The sequence below is a fragment of the Neofelis nebulosa genome, chromosome 7, assembly GCF_028018385.1.
Source record: "Neofelis nebulosa isolate mNeoNeb1 chromosome 7, mNeoNeb1.pri, whole genome shotgun sequence".
NCBI lineage: Eukaryota > Metazoa > Chordata > Mammalia > Carnivora > Felidae > Neofelis > Neofelis nebulosa.
The window spans coordinates 6,593,891-6,618,512 of NC_080788.1; the positions used below are offsets into that span (position 1 = coordinate 6,593,891).

Consider the following 24,622-nt stretch of genomic DNA (forward strand, 5'->3'; position numbering starts at 1 on the left):
GAGCAACAATTAAGCCATACCTCTGAGTTACACAGAGATTGAAGGCTCCTGGTAAGGACTCAGGACCAGCTTCAGGACCGGCAGAGTGAGTATCTGAGGACCCAGGCAGTGGGTCAGGGCCCAGGGGACTTTCTCAAGGTAGTGCGGTTGGCACCCGAGGAGGTGGGGGGGGGGGGGAGTCTTAATCATGTGATGTGAGATCACTGATTACGTGTGAACATTTATCATTCTACTTGCCCACCCACACACACCTTTCTTATTTGGGGATGCCTCTACCTTTCGAGTTTATGTCTCCCTAAAGTAGAAACCAGAGACATACCTTCCCAGCTTCCTTTGCAGTAGGGGCATAGACGTGTGACTGGTGTCCACCGATCACGAGTTGGGAAGTTAGGGCCAGTTTGGGGGGAGGGTGTCAGAAGCCCCCACTGCCCCAGGCAGCAACAGCCCTGCAAGCAGCCACACGTGGCCCACACTCCATCGGGATGGCAGTGACGTCTCCTCACAGCAGCTCTGCCTTGTCCCAGCTCTCCAACCTGGCCTGGCGTCCTCACAGCGATTCTCAGGGGCTCCCGAAAGGCTTTTCTGTTCACACTCACCACAGCGGGGTCTGTTGTTTGCAGCTAAGAGCTCGGAGTAATTTACCACCTGATCTCCCCATCCTGTGCCTAAAGAGCGAAGGAGACAACATTGCTGGGATGCAGTCAGAGCCCTTTGCGCCCATGTCCTCCACTTCTCCAAGCCCCAGTCGTGTGGGGAGTCAGCCCCTACTGAGATGCGAAGCCCCAGGGTGCTGGGGTGACACCAGCAGGACAGATGCTGAGGGAGAGAATCACTGTTCCACTGGCGATGTCTGTAAAAAGAGCAGTGTCTTGTCTACGTTGGCAATTTACTTCGTGTTTCTTGGCACAGAGGAGTCAGTCTCCTTAATCAGATCATACAAATGAGAGCTGGACTTCTGCCAAGCCAGCCCAGCAGATTTTCCCTGGGGCCTGTTTGAAACTTAAGAGTGTCCTGTGATGAATACTTCTTTCCGGGGCTCGCGAAACTCCACGGATAGTTATCACCTTGGCCCGAGGACCCCATGAGCCTGGGATCCCCAAGATTCCTAGAGACCAAGTGCGGTAGATATGAGCGGGGAAAAGGGGGAAGTAAAAGAAAAGAAAGCCTCACCCATAAATTCAGAATATTGAGCAAGAGACATCCAAATCAATTAGCCCAATGATGTATAGCAGCCAGGTCTAAACACTGTGCTGTGACTCAGCTCTGTTGGTGCCATTGTGGGGATGAAACCCATGCACGTCCCGGGCTCCAGCCATCCACCCAGGGTCCCTCTCAGCACACGGTGGAAGGGAGGGGAAGACTTCCACTGGATTTTCCACTCACCCAGCCCAAACTCGTCCTTAGCCACCTGGGTCCACCTACCTTCCTGCCTTTCTCTGGGACTTGAACCAGGAACATAGTTCTCCAGACACATGTGGCCACAATCCAGAAGCCAGCCATACTGAAACTCAGGAGACATCATGGAGTGACTCACACTGCAAATAACAATAAATAATAGCCAGCATTTTGACAACGTCCACTATGTACCACACACCGTTCTAAGAGCCGCAAGTCAAACCTTGCTTTAATGTTTTATCGATTGTCTAGACAAAGTGTTGGGAAAATGTTAAGCATTCAGATTAAGCTTATAAGTGTGTTATGCCTGTGGCCATTTCTCTGTGAATAGTGCACACACACGTGCACGAGCACACACGCGCACACACACACACACAAGCCTGGGGAAATATTCTTCCACTATTCAAAAACAATGATCTGGGGCACCTGGGTGACTCATTCAGTTGCGCATCTGGTTCTTGGTTTCAGCTCAGGTCATGATCTCACGGTTTTGTGAGTTCAAGCCCCATGTCGGGCTCTGTGCTCACAGTGTGGAGCCTGCTTGGGATTCTCTCTCTCTCCCTCTCTCTCTCTGTCTCTCTCTCTCCCTTTCTCTGCCCCTACCCCACTCACACCATCTCTGTCTCTCTCAAAATAAACAAACTTAAAAAATAATAATAACCTGATTTAGCAAAGAAGTAGCTTACGTTGTTGATTAATGAGTGAAATTCCAACATGTCTTTGTTTTCTTTCATCTTCCTCCTTTACATAAACCAGAAAAGTGTCCACCAACATTCACGTTAGATCTAGAGTGAACCACAACCGTAGGCTGGCAATGGATATGAGGGTTTAGCATAAACCATCGTAAGTGTTTTGTGTGAATCAATTGTTTGTGTCGAATTTACAGTAAAGAGGTATGTCTTTTTTTTTTTTAACTTTTTTTTAATGTTTATTTTTGAGAGAGACAGAGACAGAATGAGAGTGGGTTAGGGGCAGAGAGAGAGGGAGACACAGAATCCGAAGCAGGCTCCAGGCTCTGAGCGGTCAGCACAGAGCCCGACAGGGGGCTCAAACTCACAAGCTGTGAGATCATGACCTGAGCCAAAGTCAAACGCTCAACTGACTGAGCCACCTAGGTGCACTAGTATGTCTTTTTTTTAATGTTTATTTATTTTTGAGAGAGAGAGAGACAGACAGACAGACAGACAGAACATGAGCAGGGGAGGAGTAGAGAGACACGCAGAATTTAAAGCAGGCTCCAGGCTCTGAGCGGTCCACACAGAGCCCGACATGGGGCTCAAACCCGTGAACCCTGAGATCATGACCTGAGCCAAAGCTGGACGCTTAACTGACTGAGCCACCCAAGCACACCTTATTATTTTTTTTTTATAAATGATGTGCTATACAATCTTTGAATCAGTAAAATTTGTGTACATATGTGTGCATACATTTTCCCTACATCCTCTGGTGGACCCCTAAGATTTATCTTCTCATCTCTCACCGGGGGGCAGCAAAGCACAAGCTCAAGGTCTCCCGTGTCCTGCACGAAACCTCAGCATGCCAGCTGGCTTTGGGGCTCCTTAACTCCAGTCTGGGAGTCTGTGGATTGCTCAGTTTTGTGTCAGTTCAGTGATTCGTTTAAGAGGATATTTTGTTTAATATTGTATTCAGCATTCGGTTTTTAGGTTTCTCACTAGGAGATTCACTCAGGTATATAGTCTACTATGCTGCCCTTTTCCATTGACACACGGGCACAGGGGGCCCGGCTAACTGAGGAAGCAGGCTTTGCTTGTTTGTGCTATGTGTCCACTCCACAAGGATACAGACTCAGCCATCACAGTACATGCAGCAAATTGATGGATGGCACCTGATTACTGGGCCATTTCCTGTCTTCTCCTGAAACGTCTTTGGAATCAGGGTGTGAGGTTTGGGAGAGCTACGTCGTTCTGTGGTGGTTTCATTTTGCAAGTGGTACAGGTGGCTTTGGCTTGGGTGTGAGTTATTATTGTTGCCATCACCATTATCAACATCCTCATCATCCCCATCACCATTATAATCACAACCTTCTTGGTTCTCCTCCTGTCCCATGCAGTTTGGGAAGAGTCACATTCCATGGAAGGGGAGCCATTCCTTTTAACTGGCATCCTTGGCTGACCGGTAGCAGCTGGGCCCCTGTTTTGTCTGCTTGGGCTGCCAGAACAAAATGCCACAAGCTGAATGGGTTAAACAATAGAAATTCATTTCTCATGGTTCTGGAGATTGCAAGTCCAAGATCAAAGTGCTGACCAGGGGCGCCTGGCTGGCCTAGTGGGTTAAGTGTCCGACTTTTGATTTCTGCTCAGGTCATGGTCTTACAGTTCATGATTTTGAACCCCGTGTGGGACTCTGTGTCAGTGGTACAGAGCCTGCTTGGGATTCTCTCTCTCCCTCTTTCTGCCCCTCCTCCACTCATACACACACACCCTCTCAAAATAAATAAATAAGCATTTTAAAACAAAACAAAACAAAAACCCCACAAAGTGCCAGCCAGTTTGGTTCCTGGTGCAAGCCTTTCTGACTTGCAGAAGGTCACCTTCTCACTATGCCCTCATGTGGCAGAGAGAGAAAGAGAACTCTCTGATGTCTCCTCTTCTAAGGACACTGGTCCTATAGGATCAGGGTGCCACCCTTATGACCCCATTCAACCTAACTCCAAATGCAGCCCCACTCAAAGTTAGGGCATCAACATTTGAGTCTTGGGGGGACACAAGTCAGTCTATAGCCGTCCCTCTGACCAGGAGGCCCAGCATCAGCTATAGAGTTGGACAGACCCAAGTTCAAAGCCCAGCTCTGCTACTTACTAACTTTGTAAATAAAATATTTCACCTTTCGGCCCCTCCGTTCTCTATTCTGGGAAGTAGAAATAATAAGTCCCATTTCAGAGCATTGTGATGATTAGTACATTAGCAAAAGTGTAGAAGGTAGCTTGCGCAATGCCTGGCAGATGGCGGGGGCTCAACATATACTTTTCTGGATGATGCCACTCAAAGTGTGGTCCTCGGACCAGGAGCATTGCCTGAGGTCATGACAGAAAGGCCTGAGGAGTGCCAGGCCCCGTCCCAGTCCTGACAAATCAGAATCCCTGTCTTCACAGCATTCCCAGTGATGGGACACGCATTGATGTTCCAGAGGCACGTTGAGAATGCGGTGGTATAATTCAGGGAGGCTCAGGGAGGGAGCCGGGGCCAGGCAGCCTTGTGATTGCCCTTGGCCAGTGAGGGGCCCCAAGGAATGCTGGACTGGTCACCAGCGGTTACAGAAGGCGTGTCCTGGGCCAGTTCCTCTCCCGTCTGAGCTCCTAGCTGACAGAATCTGCTGTTTCTCATCTCTGGGTCTCCACGCCCGATACTCTCTTCCTGGCCCTTTTCTGCCAAGCTCCTTTATACTTATCCCCGAAAACTTGGCTCGAAGGCCACCTTCACCCAGAAGCTGTCTCTGCCCTCCCCCCATTATCTGGTCCCTTCCAGCCTTTTCACCCCATGCTTGTGCAGTGGCCACTCACAAGGCTCCAGGGATGTGGAAAAGTCCAGACAGTTGTCAGTTAGGAGGCTGAACTTGGGATTGAACGCCTGCCTCTGTCACTTCCCAGCTCTGTGACTTTGAATGAGTCTCTGAATTTCGAGGAGCTTCACCTTCTTCATGAGTGAAATGGAGACACAGTTCCTCTGAGAGTTAAATAAGATAAAGGGCGTACGGCAGGCAAGACTTTGCAGCTGCAACCAGTTGCCCGAGAAACATTGCCCTTCCTCATTTGCTTGAAATCAGCTTAAGTCTGACTCCAATAGACTGGAGGGACCTTCAGTTTCAGTCCTTACTGGGGCCTCCTTCCTCCCCAATGCCTCCCCCCACCCACCCCCACTGCTCACACAGTGATCTTGGCAACTTTCATGACTTGTGGAGGACGGGGGAAGGGCACTAGATCCTGAGTCCCATGCTGAACGGCACAGATTGGCATGCTTAAGCATGTAGGCTAGTGTAGTGTGGTTAAGAGGGAGGCTCTGGGGTGGATCCCACCCCCACCACAGCTGTGTGACTATGGGAAATTGGCTTAACCTCTCTGATCCTGATTCTCTCAAAATCCTCACAAGGGTCAGGGATTGTTAGCCCCATTTCGCAGGAAGGCAAACTGGCTCAGTGAGGCCCAGGTCATGTGGTTGAAAGTGCTGGCAGGGCGCCTGGGTGGCTCAGTCGGTTACATGTCTGACTTCGGCTCAGGTCATGATCTCCCCGTTTGTGGGTTCGAGCCCCGCATCGGGCTCTGTGCTGACCTCTCAGAGCCTGGAGCCTGCTTTGGATTCTGTGTCTCCCTCTCTCTTTGCCCTTCTCATGTTCATGCTCTGTTTCTGTCTCTCAATAATAAATAAACATTAAAAAAAAAATTTTTTTTAAAGTGCTGGCAGAGGCACCTGGGTGGCTCAGTCAGTTAAGTGTCCAACTCTTGATCTCTGCTCAGGTCATGATCTCATGGTTCATGCAATCTTGGGCCCCATGTCAGGCTCCGAGCTGACAGAGCAGAGCCTGCTTGGGATTCTCACTCTCTCTGCTCCTCCCCTGCTCACACACTCTCTGTCTCAAAATAAAAATAAATAAACTCAAAAACACATTAAAAAAAAAAAGTGTTGGCAGGGGCACCTGGGTGGCTCAGTCGGTTAAGCACCTGACTCGGTTCCAGCTCAGGTCATAATCTGATGGTTTGTGAGTTTCAGCCCCGCATCGGACTCTGTGCTGACAGTGCGGAGCCTGCTTGGGATTCTCTGTCTCCTCTCACTCTACCCCTCCCCTACTCATGCTCTCTCTCTCTCTCTCTCTCTCTCTCTCTCTCTCTCTACCTCTTTCAAAGTGAATAAATAGGGGTGCCTGGGTGGCTCAGTCGCTTAAGCCTCCGACTTCCACTCAGGTCATGATCTCGTAGTTTGTGGGTTCAAGCCCCGCGTCGGGCTCCATGCTGACAGCTCGGAGCCTGGAGCCTGCTTCAGATTCTGTGTCTCCCTCTCTCTCTGCCCCTCCCCTGCTCATGCTCTGTCTCTCTCTGTCTCTCAAAAATAAATAAATGTAAAAAAATAAAAATAAAAAAACAAAGTGAATAAATAAACATTAAAAAAACAAAAAACATTGGCAGATTCAGGATTTGAATCCCCATGTGTGTGATTCCAAACACTGCCTCTGATTTTACATACAGCAAGCTTTTGCCCCTCCCAGACTTACCATTTTGTAGCCTCACGGTGGTGTCCTACCCCCTGTTAGCCCGGGGCCCCTGCAATGGGTAGGGGGCTATTTATTTGCAGGCCCTTGCCCCATGCTCCCTCCTCCCCTCCACCCTCTCTCGTCTTCCTCCATCCCAACCCCCAGTGCCCACCCCATGTAGGTGGCTGGGAACAGGCTAGCTGTTCCTTAGGCGTTAGTCTCAGCTGGCTGCCTCTCCTCCCCCTCAGATCTCCCTTATCTTGGGCCATCAGAATCTCTCCTGCCTTGCCCCCCAAGCCAAGGTCACCTCCAGAGGGTTTGGCTTGCTCACTACACAGGCTCCCTTCTGCCTGGAAATGGGGGATGGTTTTAAAGAGCCAGCTCCTTTCCTTTCCGGAGTCCTCTAGTTTCCATGTCAGGGGACCATGATGTGAAGAGGGGAAAGGATAGCAGGCCTCAAACTAGAATTTTGTTCCACGCTTTGAACCTCGCTCATTGTATAACCTTGGACTAGTCACGTCGTCTTTCTGGGCGCCAATTTCCTCAACTGGGAAGAATGTGGCTGGACCAGACACTTCTCCAAGATCTTTTCCTTCTAGGAGTGTGACTAAATCTGTGCCCTGCATGGCTTAGTGAGTTTGTGACAGGTGTGTATGTATATATATATATATAATACATTATAATAATTATAATACATTATATATGTATATATAATATACATATTTTTTCTTTAATTAGGAATACTGGCAAGCCTGTGTCTCAGGATGAAGTCTCACAGACTGTTCAGCCCAGAGCAGGGGAAGAGAAAACCAATACCCAGGGGCCAGGAGGGAGCAGAGGCCGAAGCAGGCAGGGGGGGACAAGAATCCCAGGGCTCAACTTTGGCCTGGGACCAGAATCAGAGACGGAGGTCTTGAAAGTGGGGTGCCTGAGTTCTATTCCAGAGCAATTAATCAGAACTTCTGGGGGTTGACCTGGGTATTCGTGGGTTTTTTGTTTGTTTGTTTTTTAAAGAGACTCCCCAGGTAAGTCAGCTGTGCCATGAAAGCCAAGAACCATTGTTTGGGAGCACTGGTCCTCAGACTGGAGCCCACCTCTGCATCCCTGGAAGAACTTATAACACACAACCTGCAGTTTCTGCCTCAGCAGGTCTGGGATGGAGCCTGCGTGAGTCTCCGATTGCTGCATTGTTTTAAATGAGGTAGACACACAATGTTAGTTTCCAGTGTACAACATAGTGAATCGCTCCCCACATTTTGCCGTGCTCCCTGCAGGTATAGCTACCGTTTCTCTGACTTATTTCTCTCAGCCTAATGCTCTCCAGGTCCATCCTCTTGCGGCTTTAGCAAATCACCACAAATTTAATGGCTTACACAGCACAAATCTGTTACCTGACAGTGCTGGAGTTCAGGAGTTCAAAATGGGTCTCGGTGGGCTGAAATCAAGGGGCCGACAGGGCTGCATTCCCTCCGGAGGCTCCGGAGGAGGCCGGCTCCGTCACCTGTCCCAGCTTCTGGAGCCCACCTGCCTTCCTGGGCTTGTGGCCTCTCCCTCCACCTTCCTGCCCTCCATTATCACATCTCCTGCCCTGACCCTAGCACACCTGCCTCCCCATTTCACTTACCATGAACCTCTTGACTGTCCTGGGCCCACTCAAATTACCCAGGATAATCTCCCCAGGTCAAGATCCTTAATTTAATCAGCATGAGAGCCCACGTGAAGTAACATTTTCACAGACTCTGGGGATTAAGAATGGGGGGGCCGCCGAAGCCAAGGGCACACTCTACACACTGCATGTTAGCTAACTTGACAATAAATTGTATTTGAACCCTTTAAAAAAAATGACAACAGGGGCGCCTGGGTGGCTCAGTCGGTTAAGCCTCCGACTTCGGCTCAGGTCGTGATCTCGCGGTCCGTGAGTTCGAGCCCCGCGTCGGGCTCTGTGCTGACCGCTCAGAGCCTGGAGCCTGCTTCTGATTCTGTCTCTCCCTCTCTCTCTGACCCTCCCCCCATTCATGCTCTGTCTCTCTCTGTCTCAAAAATAAATAAACGTTAAAAAAAAAAAATAACAATAATGTGAGCCAGGATTCTGGATACCACAGAGCCCAATAATTTGCATTTCTCTTTTTAATGTTTATTTATTTTGAGAGAGAGAGAGAGAGAGGGCACAAGTAGGGGAGAGCGAGGGAAAGAGAGAATCCCAAGCAGGCTCCATGCCATCAGCACAGAGCCTGATGCCATGAACCGTGAGATAATGACCCGAGCTGAAACCGAGAGTCAGATGCTCAACTGACTGAGCCACCCAGGTGCCCACAAGCTTACAGGTGAGGCTGATGCTGCTGGTCTGGGAACCGTGCTTTGAGAACCACCACTTTGGAGTTTACAGGGAATGAGATCCAAATGAGGTCAAGCTGTCCCGAGAAGAGGGTGTCTAGGGAGGGGTAGAGATGGGTAAGGAGGGTTTTGGCTGACACTGGGGGAGACGATTTCTCTTCTGCTGTTCCTATCCCGAGTCCAGGAAAGCCTCCAGGAAACGCATAAAAAGACATTCTAAGTAAGATCGCTGTTTCCTTTGGGTGTGACCATGGGGACCCACCCCAAAGCGGGAGCAAGTAGGCTCAGCCAATTTAAGTCATAGGTGGGAGAGAAGTTTTCGAAATCTTTCTTCACATGCCCGAGATGCTGCATATGGGCCCCCACGGGACGGAGCCGTGTAGATTGTAGCCCAAAGGCATCACTCTGTCCAGGTGGCACTCAGAAGTGTCACCTCCCTACAGACTGATACCTTTAGGACCTACAGCCTGGAGCGCTCCCATCCCCTCTCTGATCCTATGGCACTGTAACCTCCCCCTAAATCTCTTCTTCTTTCCCTTCTCTTCCCTTCCTTTCACCCCCTACCAAGTCCTGTCCAACCTCCAGGAAAGACTTTCTTCCGGGACACTTCCAAAAGTCCCTTCCAGGTTTGACCATGTCCCCCAGTTGTCCAACCTTTTCCCTGACAACTGAGACGAGGGCTCATTTCATTATTGTTTGTTTGTTTTTTACTTATTTGTATTAGGTCTGGGTTCAGAAAGGTCTTGAATCAGACCCCCCTCCCCCCCGCCCTGTGACCCACATCTCCCGTGCATGAACTGCCCAGCTAAAAGGGGGCTGTCTGATCCAAACTCTTCAATTCAGCCAGAGAAAACGTGCCAAGGTCCCCAGTTTGTCAGCAGCAGGACAAAAGTTTGTGTTCCTGACTCCTGGACCAGTGCTCTTTTAGAATCATCTTCCTTTCGTTCTGGGGATCAAACCTGAACTATCGCTAGGGTGACCCTAGCTATCACCCAAAACAGAGTGAGAGGGGGCATTATTAATAATTACACCAGGACAGCAGGTGTAAACAGGACTGCCCTGGGCAAATGGGACACATGATCATTCTAGCATGACATCTGAATGCCACCCACTTGCCCACCAGGAAAGCTTCTCTGTAGCCTTATGACTAAAGAGACCATGAGAACTCGTTCTCACTCTCCACACCCAGTGAGGGGCCGGAGGACCAAGCAAGCAGCCTTTGAGGGTCTGGCCTTCCCAGAGATTTTCAGGGTGCTCCACAGGTGACCTGCCTAACCCACCCAGAGCTGTGTATGCATAAACAGAGGCCCCATTTTACGGTCCCTGCCTAGCAGAGGGTAAGTGCCCTGCCAAGCCCAGTAGAACTCTGATTTCTGGTGCTTCCCTCTAGGTCATACCCACTGAATCAAAGCTCCATGTTGTAGAGTTTGAGTCTGCTATAGCCACTTTATTTATACATTTTTAAAAATTTTTTTTTATGTTTATTTTTGAGGAGAAAGAGACAGAGCATGAGCAGGGGAGGGGCAGAAAAAGAGGGAGACACAGAATCCAAAGCAGGCTCCAGGCTCTGAGCTGTCAGCACAGACCCCGATGCAGGGCTCGAACTCACAAACCGTGAGATCACGACCTGAGCCAAAGTTGGATGCTTAACCGACTGAGCCACCCAGGCACCCCCAAGGACTTCTATTTTTTTAATATTATTATATGTTTCATGTTTGAACAGGCAGCACATTCACTGCAAAAGTATTAAAGGCACACAGTGAAAGTCTTCCTCCCGTGGACCTCCCCTCTCTTACTTCTCAGTCCTCACCTCCACTCTCAACACTCTTCTTAGTAGTGACTTGTTATTTGTAATTCTTTTGCTATTCTAGTTCCAATGCCTTTCCAAATAAACTCTAAAATGAACTTGTCAGGGGACGAGCCTGGGTGGCTCAGTCACTTAAGTGTCTGACTCTTGATTTTTTTTTTTAATTTTTTTTTAATTTTTTTTAACGTTTTTATTTATTTTTGAGACAGGGAGAGACAGAGCATGAACGGGGGAGGGTCAGAGAGAGGGAGACACAGAATCTGAAACAGGCTCCAGGCTCTGAGCTGTCAGCACAGAGCCCGACGCGGGGCTCGAACTCACGGACCGCGAGATCATGACCTGAGCCGAAGTCGGACACTTCACCGACTGAGCCACCCAGGTGCCCCTGACTCTTGATTTTAGTCAGGTCATGATCTCAGTTTATGAGTTCGAGCCCCCGTGGCCGGGGGCTCTGGGCTGACAGTGCACAGCCTGCTTGGGATTGTCTCTCTCCCTCTCTCTCTGCCCCTCCCCCACTTGCACTCTCTGTCTCTCTCTCAAAATAAATAAATAAACTTAAAAAAAAAACAACCCTATAGTTCCCTTTAAAAAAAAAAAAAAAAAAGATCGGCTTGTCAGTTTCTACCAAAAAAAAAATGCTGATGGAATTTTTGGCATTGAATCTACAGATCCATGCAGGGAGAATTTTATTAAGCCCATATTCCAAAACACGAACATGGTCTATCTCCCCGTGTTTTGGGCTTTCTTTGGTTTCTTTCACCAGTGTGTTGTAGTTTTCAACATACATATCTTGCACATATTCTCTTAGATTTCTACCGAAGTATTTCATGTTTTCTGTTGCTACTGTAAATGATGTTTTCAATTTTTTTCAATTTCCTCTTGTTTATTGCTAATATATAGAAATAAATTTGAGTTTTGTTTATTGACCTTGCATCCCGTGACCCTGCTAAAACTCACTTAGTTAACATGTATTAGTTAACACATAATAACACTAATGTTTTAATATTAGTTACAATTGCCATTCCTGAGCCATTCCTGCATATTCCCCCCCCCCCTTTTTTTTTTTTTTTGCTCTAGTGTGTATTACTCTGTAGCACTTTATAATTTATCTACTTTGTTTAATGTTTGTCCTCCCCAACCCATATCATTAGAAGGTAAGATTCGGAAGAGCAGAGATTTTTGTGTTTTACTCACTGATACCTTTCTTTCTTTCTTTTTTTAATTTTTCTATGTTTTATTTTTTATATTTGAGAGAGAGACAGAGAGAGAGAGAGTGAGTAGGGGAGGGGCAGAGAGACAGAGACAGAATCCGAAGCAGGCTCCAGGCTCTGAGCCGTCAGCACAGAGCCTGACGTGGGGCTCGAACTCACACACCGTGAGATCATGACCTGAGCCGAAGTCAGACGCTTCACCCACTGAGCCACCCAGGCGCCCCCTCACTGGCTTATTTCTTAGTGCATAGGAAGCACTGAGTACATAGCACTTAATACACACCATTTGATTGAACGAATCAGTGAGTAGTGGCCTCCTACAGAATAAGTGGGCCACATTGAGAGAGAAAATTCTTCTTGCCACCTAAGGTATCCCCTGAGGTGTGGGGGATCAGAGAGAAGATTCCATCCTCAGCAGACCAGGTCGGTTAGACAAGGTGACCTTTAAGCTCTTTTCCAGCCTCCTGAAAACAACTGTGAAACTTGCCTGAGTTCCAGAACGGGAGTACAAACACCGTGTGCCTGACCGGGGAGGGGGGGGGGGGGGCAGGTGTGTGCTGTGCGGTGTAGCACAGGGAGGGCCGGGTGACTCTGGACGAGGCAGGAGATTCCAACAAGTTGATCTATCTGCGAGAAGCATCTTCCCATTCCCCGGACGTGCGCCACACAGAACCAGCGCCCAGGAACTGCTTACCCACAGCGGCTGCTCAGGACCACAGAAGCGGGGAGAAGGCTGGCTCTTAGGGACCCCGCATGCCCTCTTTACTGAAGGTGTGAGCGTCTCCTTTCCTTCTCCACGAAGCCTGTCAGGAGGGGAAGAAGTGGGTGGGTCCTGTTCACTGCTCCTTCTCCCCTCCAGAGCCTCCCTCGGTGCCTGAACAGTAAGGGATCCCTAGCACCCTGGTGGCTCAGTAAGTGAGGCATCCAACTTTGGCTCAGGTCATGATCTCACAGTTTGTGAGTTTGAGCCCCACGTCAGGCTCTGTGCTGACACCTCAGAGCCTGGAGCATGCTTCATATTCTGTCTCCCTCTCTCTTGGCCCCTCCCGCACTCGGTCTCTCTCTCTCTCTCTCTCAGAAGTAAATAAACATCGGGGCGCCTGGGTGGCTCGGTCGGTTAAGCGTCCGACTTCGGCTCAGGTCATGATCTCACGGTCCGTGAGTTCGAGCCCCGCGTTGGGCTCTGTGCTGACAGCTCAGAGCCTGGAGCCTGTTTCAGATTCTGTGTCTCCCTCTCTCTGACCCTCCCCCATTCATGCTCTGTCTCTCTCTGTCTCAAAAATAAATAAACGTTAAAAAAAATTAAAAAGAAGTAAATAAACATTAAAAATTTTTTTTAATTAAAAATTATATTTCGGGAAAAAAATAAAAATTATATTTTGGGGCTCCTGGGTGACTCAGTCCATTGAGCTTCCGACTTCAGCCTAGGTCATGATCTCACGGTTTGTGCGTTCAAGCCCCACGTCCTGCTCTCTGCCGTCAGTGCAGAAGCCCAATGCAGGGCTTGAACTCAGGAACCATGAGACCATGACCTGAGCCAAGATCAAGAGTCGGACACCCAACAGACTGAGCCACCCAGTGTCTGTGTGTTTTAAAAATGACACTGTGGTCGGTTCCGGAAGATGGCGGCGTAGGAGGACGCTGGGCTCACCGCGCGTCCTGCTGATCACTTAGATTCCACCTACACCTGCCTAAAGAACCCAGAAAACCGCCAGAGGATTAGCAGAACGGAGTCTCCGGAGCCAAGCGCAGACGAGAGGCCCACGGAAGAGGGTAGGAAGGGAGGCGAGGCGGTGCGCGCTCCACGGACTGGCGGGAGGGAGCCGGGGCGGAGGGGCGGCTCGCCGGCCAAGCAGAGCCCCCGAGTCTGGCTGGCAAAAGCGGAGGGGCCGGACGGACTGTGTTCCGACAGCAAGCGCGACTTAGCGTCTGGGAGGTCAGAAGTTAACAGCTCTGCTCAGAAAGCGGGAAGGCTGGAGGACAAAGGGAGGGAGAGCTGCTGAGCCCCCGGACGGACGGCAGAGCTCAGCTTGGCGGGGAACAAAGGCGCTCGCCAGCGCCATCTCCCCCGCCCATCCCCCAGCCAAAATCCCAAAGAGAACCAGTTCCTGCCAGGGAACTTGCTCGCTCCGCGCAAACACCCAACTCTGTGCTTCTGCGGAGCCAAACCTCCGGCAGCGGATCTGACTCCCTCCCGCTGCCACGGGGCCCCTCCTGAAGTGGATCACCTAAGGAGAAGCGAGCTAAGCCTGCCCCTCCCGCCCCCGTGCACCTTGCCTACCCACCCCAGCTAATACGCCAGCTCCCCAGCACCACAAGCCTGGCAGTGTGCAAGTAGACCAGACGGGCCACACCACCCCACAGTGAATCCCGCCCCTAGGAGAGGGGAAGAGAAGGCACACACCAGTCTGACTGTGGCCCCAGCGGTGGGCTGGGGGCAGACATCAGGTCGGACTGCGGCCCCGCCCACCAACTCCAGTTATACACCACAGCACGGGGGAAGTGCCCTGCAGGTCCTCACCGCTCCAGGGACTATCCAAAATGACCAAACGGAAGAATTCCCCTCAGAAGAATCTCCAGGAAATAACAACAGCTAATGAACTGATCAAAAAGGATTTAAATAATATAACAGAAAGTGAATTTAGAATAATAGTCATAAAATTAATCGCTGGGCTTGAAAACAGTATACAGGACAGCAGAGAATCTCTTGCGACAGAGATCAAGGGACTAAGGAACAGTCACGAGGAGCTGAAAAACGCTTTAAACGAAATGCAAAACAAAATGGAAACCACGACGGCTCGGATTGAAGAGGCAGAGGAGAGAATAGGTGAACTAGAAGATAAAGTTATGGAGAAGGAGGAAGCTGAAAGAAAGAGAGATAAAAAAATCCAGGAGTATGAGGGGAAAATTAGAGAACTAAGTGATACACTAAAAAGAAATAATATACGCATAATTGGTATCCCAGAGGAGGAAGAGAGAGGGAAAGGTGCTGAAGGGGTACTTGAAGAAATTATAGCTGAGAACTTCCCTGAACTGGGGAAGGAAAAAGGCATTGAAATCCAAGAGGCACAGAGAACTCCCTTCAGACGTAACTTGAATCGATCTTCTGCACGACATATCATAGTGAAACTGGCAAAATACAAGGATAAAGAGAAAATTCTGAAAGCAGCAAGGGATAAACGTGCCCTCACATATAAAGGGAGACCTATAAGACTCGTGACTGATCTCTCCTTTGAAACTTGGCAGGCCAGAAAGGCTTGGCACGATATCTTCAGTGTGCTAAACAGAAAAAATATGCAGCCGAGAATCCTTTATCCAGCAAGTCTGTCATTTAGAATAGAAGGAGAGATAAAGTTCTTCCCAAACAAACAAAAACTGAAGGAATTTGTCACCACGAAACCAGCCCTACAAGAGATCCTAAGGGGGATCCTGTGAGACAAAGTACCAGAGACATCACTACAAGCATAAAACATACAGACATCACAATGACTCTAAACCCGTATCTTTCTATAATAACACTGAATGTAAATGGATTAAATGCGCCAACCAAAAGACATAGGGTATCAGAATGGATAAAAAAACAAGACCCATCTATTTGCTGTCTACAAGAGACTCATTTGAGATCTGAGGACACCTTTAGATTGAGAGTGAGGGGATGGAGAACTATTTATCATGCTACTGGAAGCCAAAAGAAAGCTGGAGTAGCCATACTTATATCAGACAAACTAGACTTTAAATTAAAGGCTGTAACAAGAGATGAAGAAGGGCATTATATAATAATTACAGGGTCTATCCATCAGGAAGAGCTAACAATTATAAATGTCTATGCGCCAAATACTGGAGCCCCCAGATATATAAAACAGTTACTCATAAACATAAGCAACCTTATTGATAAGAATGTGGTCATTGCAGGGGACTTTAACACCCCACTTACAGAAATGGATAGATCATCTAGACACACAGTCAATAAAGAAACAAGGGCCCTGAATGATACATTGGATCAGATGGACTTGACAGATATATTTAGAACTCTGCATCCCAAAGCAACAGAATATACTTTCTTCTCGAGTGCACATGGAACATTCTCCAAGATAGATCATATACTGGGTCACAAAACAGCCCTTCATAAGTTTACAGGAATTGAAATTATACCATGCATACTTTCAGACCACAATGCTATGAAGCTTGAAATCAACCACAGGAAAAAGTCTGGAAAACCTCCAAAAGCGTGGAGGTTAAAGAACACCCTACTAACGAATGAGTGGGTCAACCAGGCAATTAGAGAAGAAATTAAAAAATATATGGAAACAAACGAAAATGAAAATACAACAATCCAAACGCTTTGGGACGCAGCGAAGGCAGTCCTGAGAGGAAAATACATTGCAATCCAGGCCTATCTCAAGAAACAAGAAAAATCCCAAATACAAAATCTAACAGCACACCTAAAGGAAATAGAAGCAAAACAGCAAAGGCAGCCTAAACCCAGCAGAAGAAGAGAAATCATAAAGATCAGAGCAGAAATAAACAATATAGAATCTAAAAAAACTGTAGAGCAGATCAACGAAACCAAGAGTTGGTTTTTTGAAAAAATAAACAAAATTGACAAACCTCTAGCCAGGCTTCTCAAAAAGAAAAGGGAGATGACCCAAATAGATAAAATCATGAATGAAAATGGAAATATTACAACCAATCCCTCAGAGATACAAACAATTATCAGGGAATACTATGAAAAATTACATGCCAACAAATTGGACAACCTGGAAGAAATGGACAAATTCCTAAACACCCACACTCTTCCAAAACTCAATCAGGAGGAAATAGAAAGCTTGAACAGACCCATAACCAGCGAAGAAATTGAATCGGTTATCAAAAATCTCCCAACAAATAAGAGTCCAGGACCAGATGGCTTCCCAGGGGAGTTCTACCAGACGTTTAAAGCAGAGATAATACCTATCCTTCTCAAGCTATTCCAAGAAATAGAAAGGGAAGGAAAACTTCCAGACTCATTCTATGAAGCCAGTATTACTTTGATTCCTAAACCAGACAGAGACCCAGTAAAAAAAGAGAACTACAGGCCAATATCCCTGATGAATATGGATGCAAAAATTCTCAATAAGATACTAGCAAATCGAATTCAACAGCATATAAAAAGAATTATTCACCATGATCAAGTGGGATTCATTCCTGGGATGCAGGGCTGGTTCAACATTCGCAAATCGATCAACGTGATACATCACATTAACAAAAAAAAGGAGAAGAACCACATGATCCTGTCAATCGATGCAGAAAAGGCCTTTGACAAAATCCAGCACCCTTTCTTAATAAAAACCCTGGAGAAAGTCGGGATAGAAGGAACATACTTAAAGATCATAAAAGCCATTTATGAAAAGCCCACAGCTAACATCATCCTCAACGGGGAAAAACTGAGAGCTTTTTCCCTGAGATCAGGAACACGACAGGGATGCCCACTCTCACCGCTGCTGTTTAATATAGTGCTGGAAGTTCTAGCATCAGCAATTAAAAATGACACTGTGAGGGCTGTTGCACCTTCCCCAAAGTTGTTTTTTTTTTTAATTTTTTTTTTAACGTTTATTTATTTTTGACACAGAGAGAGACAGAGCATGAATGGGGGAGGGGCAGAGAGAGGGAGACACAGAATCTGAAACAGGCTCCAGGCTCTGAGCTGTCAGCACCGAGCCTGACGCGGGGCTCGAACTCACGGACCGCGAGATCATGACCTGAGCCGAAGTCGGCCGCTCAACTGACTGAGCCACCCAGGTGCCCCCCCAAAGTTGTTTTTTAACAGTAAAAAACTGGGGGGGGGGGATCCTAAATGTTCAAAGAGGTAAAATAAGTGAATTATGGTACCTTCATTCACTTAAAATACCGGCAGCCATCAAAATGATGCGAAACTGCATTTGCTGGTAGGGAAGAGTGTTCATAAGGCATTACTGAGCGGAAAAGAGCAGGTTACAAAACATTACGTACAGTGTGATTCCAGTTTTGTTTGTTTCCAAAAATATTTTCTATATTGAAACATGTTAACACACACACACACACACACACACACACATACATATACATTCTAGAATGATGTGCAACGAAATGTTGACAACGGTTATCTCTGGGATTTCAGGTCATGTTTGTATTCTTTCCTTTGTTTCTATTTGCCATAATGCGCTTTCTTTCCTTTATATTCAGAAAGAACAAGACTGCTATTGTCACTTTATGAAAACATTAAATTAAGTGAAAGCACATTTCCCTGTAAGAATACAGCGCGGAAATTACGTGAATCAAGTAGAAATGAACAAGGGCTTGGGGCGCCTGCGTGGCTCAGTCAGTAAAGCATCCGAGTTCTGCTCAGATTGTGATCTCGCGGTTCGTGAGTTCGAGCCCCATGTCGGGCTCCGTGCTGACAGAGCAGAGCCTGGAGCCTGCTTCAGATTCTGTGTCTCCCTCTCTCTCTGCCCTTCCCTGAATCGTGCTCTTTCTCTCAAAAATAAATAAACATTAAAAACAATTTTTTTTTTTAAACGAACAAGAACTACATCTAATAGCAATCACCACCACTGAACTCTCCCCTCGGCCCCCAGAGCTGGGCCGCCCTCACCCATAAACCCCATTGTAACCTGTGCCATGGCAAGCCCCAGCTCTGACGCTCAGCAACCACCGGCTTGGGGGGCCCCTCTCCCTGGGCTGGGCCTGGGGGTGCAGGGAGGGACCTCGGAGCAGCCCCGGTCCCAGCTGCCGGGAAGCCTGGGGGATTGTTGCTATGGACGAACCACTGTCTACGGAGCAGGGGTGAGCTTTGGGTACCTGTGTAAGTTCTGGGCACAGAAGTCCCTGCCTCCTACCCTCTTCCCTTCCTTTCTCCTTCTTCCACTACCCCCTCCATCCTTCCTTCTCACTCCTACTTCCCCACCTCTCTCTTCCTTCCTCTCTCCCTCCTCCCATTGTCTTTCCCTCCATTCCTTCCTCTTTCCCTCCACATCTCTGAGCCCCTGTCAGGCAAGAGAGACATGATGATGAATCACCCACTGTTGCCCCTCAAGGGATCTGCGGTCTGGAGAGGGAAACAGCTGGGTCCAGGGTGCCTTGTGCTCAGAGCCCTGAGGGAGAGCTGTCTGGAGCGGGTAACACCTGTGCTGAATCCTGACAGATTCAGAGGAGCTGGTCAGGAAAGAAAATGGACAAGAGTCAACCCTCCTGGGCAAATCTGTTGTTGCTTCAGTTTCCTAACCGGCCTCCACAGGACCAGCCCTGCCCAGAAGCCCTCCTTGGTGGGGACAGACTCCCTAGACGCTTCGTGTCACCGACTCCCTGGCAATATATCTCACCTGGCCCGGCAACCATGGTAGGCCATCCCTCCAGGGTTAGGCTCGGCCCATAAATCCAGCTGACTCAGGAATTGCCTTTGTGCTCAGGACTTCCCAGTAGGGGCTTGTCCCACGGCTCCTGCCGGGTCATGCCCGGGTTCCGCGTTCTCACTGCCGGTTTGGCAATTCTTCTCTGATTTGGAGCCCAGATCCTTCCTGCTGCTTTTAATCCAGGGTCATTTGCTTTATCCCCAAGGATTTAAAAAATGAAGATTAAAATCTTGTCTTCTCGCTCTGTTGGCAAACAGCTCTTCATGTGCTGGACAGGTGTGATTAGGTATGTCTCTGTCACTGCTCAGCTCCTGGAGCCACATTAAGCCGAGATGGGAGGGAGCAGGAAGGTGTTCAGAGATCTTTCTCACTGCTCTCACTTCTGCCAAGGGCCCCTCCTGGGCACGCCAATCCACCTGCCATGTTTGGATTATAAGCTGTTAAAAGACCCAATCGGGGGTTATTAGCCCTTGTGGATAAAGCCACTGCCCTCCCCATGTTTCTCTTGGTTTTGAAAGGTGTTTCATGGGAACACAGGTATAGGGGAGGTTGGTTTCAGGATGAGTCACCTTTGAAAGTGACTCCAGACATGGGAGCTGGAGATCGGGATAAGAGGTTTGGAGCAAGAGAGAGGAAAGAGACCCATTGAACTGTTTAAAGAAAGGAGAACAAATAAATACGCACGGTTGTGTGATAAGAAATAAAATTGCAAGGGCACCTGGGTGGCTCAGTCGGTTAAGCGTCTGGCTTCGGCTCAGGCCATGATCTTGTGGCTTGTGAGTCTGAGCCCCGCATCGGGCTCTGTGCTGACGGCTCGGAGCCTGGAGCCTGCTTCAGGTTGTGTCTCCCTCTCTCTCTGCCCCTCCTGTGCTTGTACTCTCTCTCAAAAAATTAACAAAACATTAAAAAAAATAAATAAGATTGTAATAAATTCTACTCAAAAAAGGAGAGAGAGAGAGAGAGAGAGAGAGAGAGAGAGGCAGGGAAGCTGCTGGAGGCAATCAGAAGGGAGCATCCACCATGGAGAAGGATGCAAAAACATCTGGGAGAGTTGCCCGGGGCAGACCTCCCACCCGAGCGAGCCAGACAGAGGGACCCTGGGCTGAAGCAGTGTCTACAGTATGATCTAAGGTTGGGGAACATGAAAGACTTTAGGGCCTTTATTTCTCTCCTTCCTTTATTCTATTATCACTGATGGCCCATCTCAAAGTCCTTGAGTGCATCCTGAATGCTCTGCAGCTCCAGAGACCAGCCCACCTTAATCTCCCCTAAAGGGAGTTGGGGGTAGAGGAATGTACCCAGGTCTTCAAACTGCCCCAACCCCAGGCACAGACCAGCCTCACTGCTCATGGCCCCTCCACCAGGTCCCAGATCCCCAAGGCCAGAAACCAACTAGAGAGACAGATCCATAAACATCACCTTGTGAGACTTACATGATGGTGTGCTAAGAGCAATCTCAAGTTCATTCATTCATTCAATACTTCCTGTGTGCTGCCATATGCCGGCCCTGCTCTAATCTCTGAGGATAGAGTTGAGCCAGACAAAAATCTCTGCCCTTTGGAGCTTACATTTTTTTTCTTCTGTACTGAGGAATAATTTATGTACAGTGAAATATATTAATCCTAAATGTAAAGGCCTGATAACTTTTTAGAATTATATACATCCGAGTACTCACCACCCCCAATCCATAACTGCCTCCCCCTTGCCAACATAACCATTCCCCTGAATTTTTTCACCATCAATGAAATTTGCCTGTCTTTACACAGCAGAGGAAACAATCGACAAAACTAAAAGGCAACCTACAGAATGGGAGAAGATATTTGCAAATGACATACCTGATCAAGGATTAATATCCAAAATACATAAAGAACTTACAAAACTCAACACCCCAAAAATGAATAATTCAATTAAAAAATGGGCACGCTTGAGGTTCTCTGTCTCCCTCTCTCTCTCCCCCTTCCCTGCCTACTCATGCACACACACTCTCTCAAAGATAAACTTTAAAAAAAAAAAAATGGGCAGAAGACATGAACAGACATTTCTCCAAAGAAGACATGTGGATGACCAACAGACACACGAAAAGATGCTCAACATCACTCATCATCAGGGAAATGCAAATCAAAACCACACTGAGAGGTCACCTCACACCTGTCAGAATAGCTAAAATCAACAACACCACAAACAACAGGTGTTGGCGTGGATGTGGAGAAAGGGGAACCCTCGTGCACTGTTGGTGGGAATGCAAACTGGTGCAGCCACTCTGGAAAACAGTATGGAGGTTCCTCAAAACGTTAAAAATAGAACTACCCTATGATCCAGCAATCACCCTACTGGGTATCTACAAAAATACTAATTCGAAGGGATATATGCACGCCTGTGTGTGTGTGTGTGTGTGTGTGTGTGTGTGCGCGCGCGCGCGCATTATTTACAATAGCCAAATTCTGGAAGCAGCCCAAATATCCATCAATAGATGAATGGATAAAGAAGATATGATATATGTGTGCGTGTGTGTGTGTGTATAATGTGGAATATTATATATATTTTTTTTATTCAGCCATAAAAAGAATGAAATCTTGCCATTTGCCAACAACATGGGTGGAGCTAGAGTGTTATGCTAGGCAAAATAAGTCAGTCAGAGAAAGACATATACCATGTGATTTCACTCATATGTGGAATTTAAGGAACAAAACAAATGAGCAAAGGGGAACAAAAGAGAGAGAAAGGCAAACGAAGAAACAGATTCTTAACTATAGAGAACAAACTGCTGGTTACGTGAGGGGAGGGGGTGGGGGATGGGGGAAACGGGATGGGGACTACAGAGGGCACTTGTCGCGATGAGCATGGGGTGATGTACGGGAACTGTTGAATCACTCGCACTTGTGTGCTAACAGGAATTTAGATAAAACCTTAAAAAATCTTTCCCTGTCTTCAAAATGTATGTAAATGGAGTCGTAGAGCACGTACTCCGGCTCCTGACTTCTTTCATTTGTTTGTGAGAGCCATCCAGATTGACTGCATGTGTCAGTAATTACTGAGTTTTTATTTCTGCACAGCATTCCATTGTGTGAATAATCCGCAACTTGTTTATCTATTCCCTGAGTGATGGGCATTTGAGTTATCTACAGTTTGACATTTTTGTGAATAAAGTTGCTCTGAACATTCTTGTCTTTGGTGGACATTTACGCTCATTTCTCTGGAGTATATCCAGTGGTGAACCTAGAGTATCTGACACTTGGAATGAATTTTTTTTTTTTTAGGAAGAGAGCAAGTGGGAATAGGGGAGGGGGCAGAGGAAGAGATAGACAGGGAGAGAGAGAGAGAGAGAGACAGAGAGAGAGAGAGAATCTTAAGCAGACTTCATGCTCAGCACACAGCCCGATGTGGGGCTCGATCCCACAACCCAGGGATCATGACCTGAGCTGAAATCAAGAGTCAGATGCTCAACCAACTGAGCCACTCAGGTGCCCCATGGAATAGATCCTCTGTAATGCTCCCAGCCCTCGATACAGCAAAATTGTTTTCAGCAATAATAATGAAATTAATAATACTAATAATAATGGCAAGAAAGGAGACAGTGATATTTTATTTTATTGTACTTCATGTACATGTAATCACACTGGCAAAAAAATGAAAAGAAAATATTACCATACCCAAAAAAGGATTAATACTTTTAAAGTATGTTAACTTTTTAATTATTTATTTTTTATTATGATTATTTTTAAAATGTACATCCAAGTTAGTTAGCATACAGTGCAGTAATGATTTCTGGACTAGAAATCATTGACTCATCCACCCCTTCCTCAATGCCCTCCTCAATGCCCCTTGCCCATTTAGCCTGTCCCACCACCCACAGCCCCTCCAGAAACCCTCAGTTTGTTCTCTGTATTCCAGAGTCTCTTGTGTTTTGCCCCAGTTGTTATATTAGTTTTGCTTCCCTTCCCTTATGTTCACCTGTTTTGTATCTTAAGTTCCACATATGAGGAAAGTCATGTGATATTTGTCTCTCTCTTGACTAATTTTGCTTAGCATAATATGCTCTGGTTCCATCCACGCTGTTGCAAATGGCAAGATTTCATTCTTTTTGAGTAATATTCCATTATATATATATATACATATACATACATATATATATATATACATATATATATATACATATATACGTATACATATATATATACATATATATGATATATACATATATATGTATGTATATATACCACGTCTTCTTTACCCATTCATCCATCGATGGACATTTCGGCTCTTTCCTAAAGTGTGTTAACTTTTTTTTTTTTTTTTTTAATTTTTTTTTTTTTTTTAATTTTTTTTTCAACGTTTTTTATTTATTTTTGGGACAGAGAGAGACAGAGCATGAACGGGGGAGGGGCAGAGAGAGAGGGAGACACAGAATCGGAAACAGGCTCCAGGCTCCGAGCCATCAGCCCAGAGCCTGATGCGGGGCTCGAACTCACGGACCGCGAGATCGTGACCTGGCTGAAGTCGGACGCTTTAACCGACTGCGCCACCCAGGCGCCCCTTTAATTTTTTTTTTCAACGTTTTTTATTTATTTTTGGGACAGAGAGAGACATAGCATGAACGGGGGAGGGGCAGAGAGAGAGGGAGACACAGAATCGGAAACAGGCTCCAGGCTCTGAGCCGTCAGCCCAGAGCCTGACGCGGGGCTCGAACCCACGGACCGCGAGATCGTGACCTGGCTGAAGTCGGACGCTTAACCGACTGCGCCACCCAGGCGCCCCAAAAGTGTGTTAACTTTTTAAAAAGAAGACCAAAACTTTTATCAGTTTATACTCTGTTTTACTGTTCTCAATTTTAAACACAAAAATGCCAGTAATCTCATAAAATGAAAGAACTAAAGTACCTTAGGTTCTGCTTCTTTGTCTTTAAAATCATGCTGCTACCCTTCTTTCAAATACACAGTCAAGTGCAGAAGTCTGTCATACCATGGGGACTGGAGACAGGAACTGTAATCTGAGAAGGATTGAATGGTTCCAAACCTTTAGGAAAATTATCCTCAAAATGAATGCAGGTGCAATGGAATATGACTCAGCCATAAAAAGGAATAAAGTCATCATCCATGTGACAACATGGAGGAACCTGGAAAACTTGGTACCAAGTGAAATCAACCAGACACAAGAGGACCAATCCTGTAGGATTCCTTTTATACCAGGTACCTCGAGTCGACAAGGTCATAGAGACAGACAGTATATGAGAGGTTACCAAGGGACAGGGGAAGGGGAGGTGGGGGGTTAGTGTTTCATGGGTAGAGCTTCCGTTTGGGAAGATGAAA

At 47.2% G+C, this 24,622-nt stretch overlaps 1 long non-coding RNA gene across 4 annotated transcripts in view; it reads right to left on the reverse strand.

Moving 5' to 3' along the window:
- The window catches only part of LOC131516037 (uncharacterized), a 58,301-nt gene that overhangs the window by 14,904 nt on the left and 18,775 nt on the right, over positions 1-24,622 (reverse strand). For 3 of the 4 annotated variants that reach the window (XR_009263822.1, XR_009263819.1, XR_009263820.1), the window contains exons 5-9: positions 24,194-24,303; positions 19,287-19,753; positions 12,644-12,752; positions 1,384-1,535; positions 320-665 (exon numbers count right to left, since the gene is read on the reverse strand). This is a non-coding gene — a long non-coding RNA (uncharacterized LOC131516037). The remainder of the gene's footprint in view (positions 1-319; positions 666-1,383; positions 1,536-12,643; positions 12,753-19,286; positions 19,754-24,193; positions 24,304-24,622) is intronic. The other variant, XR_009263821.1, reaches the window with a different exon arrangement.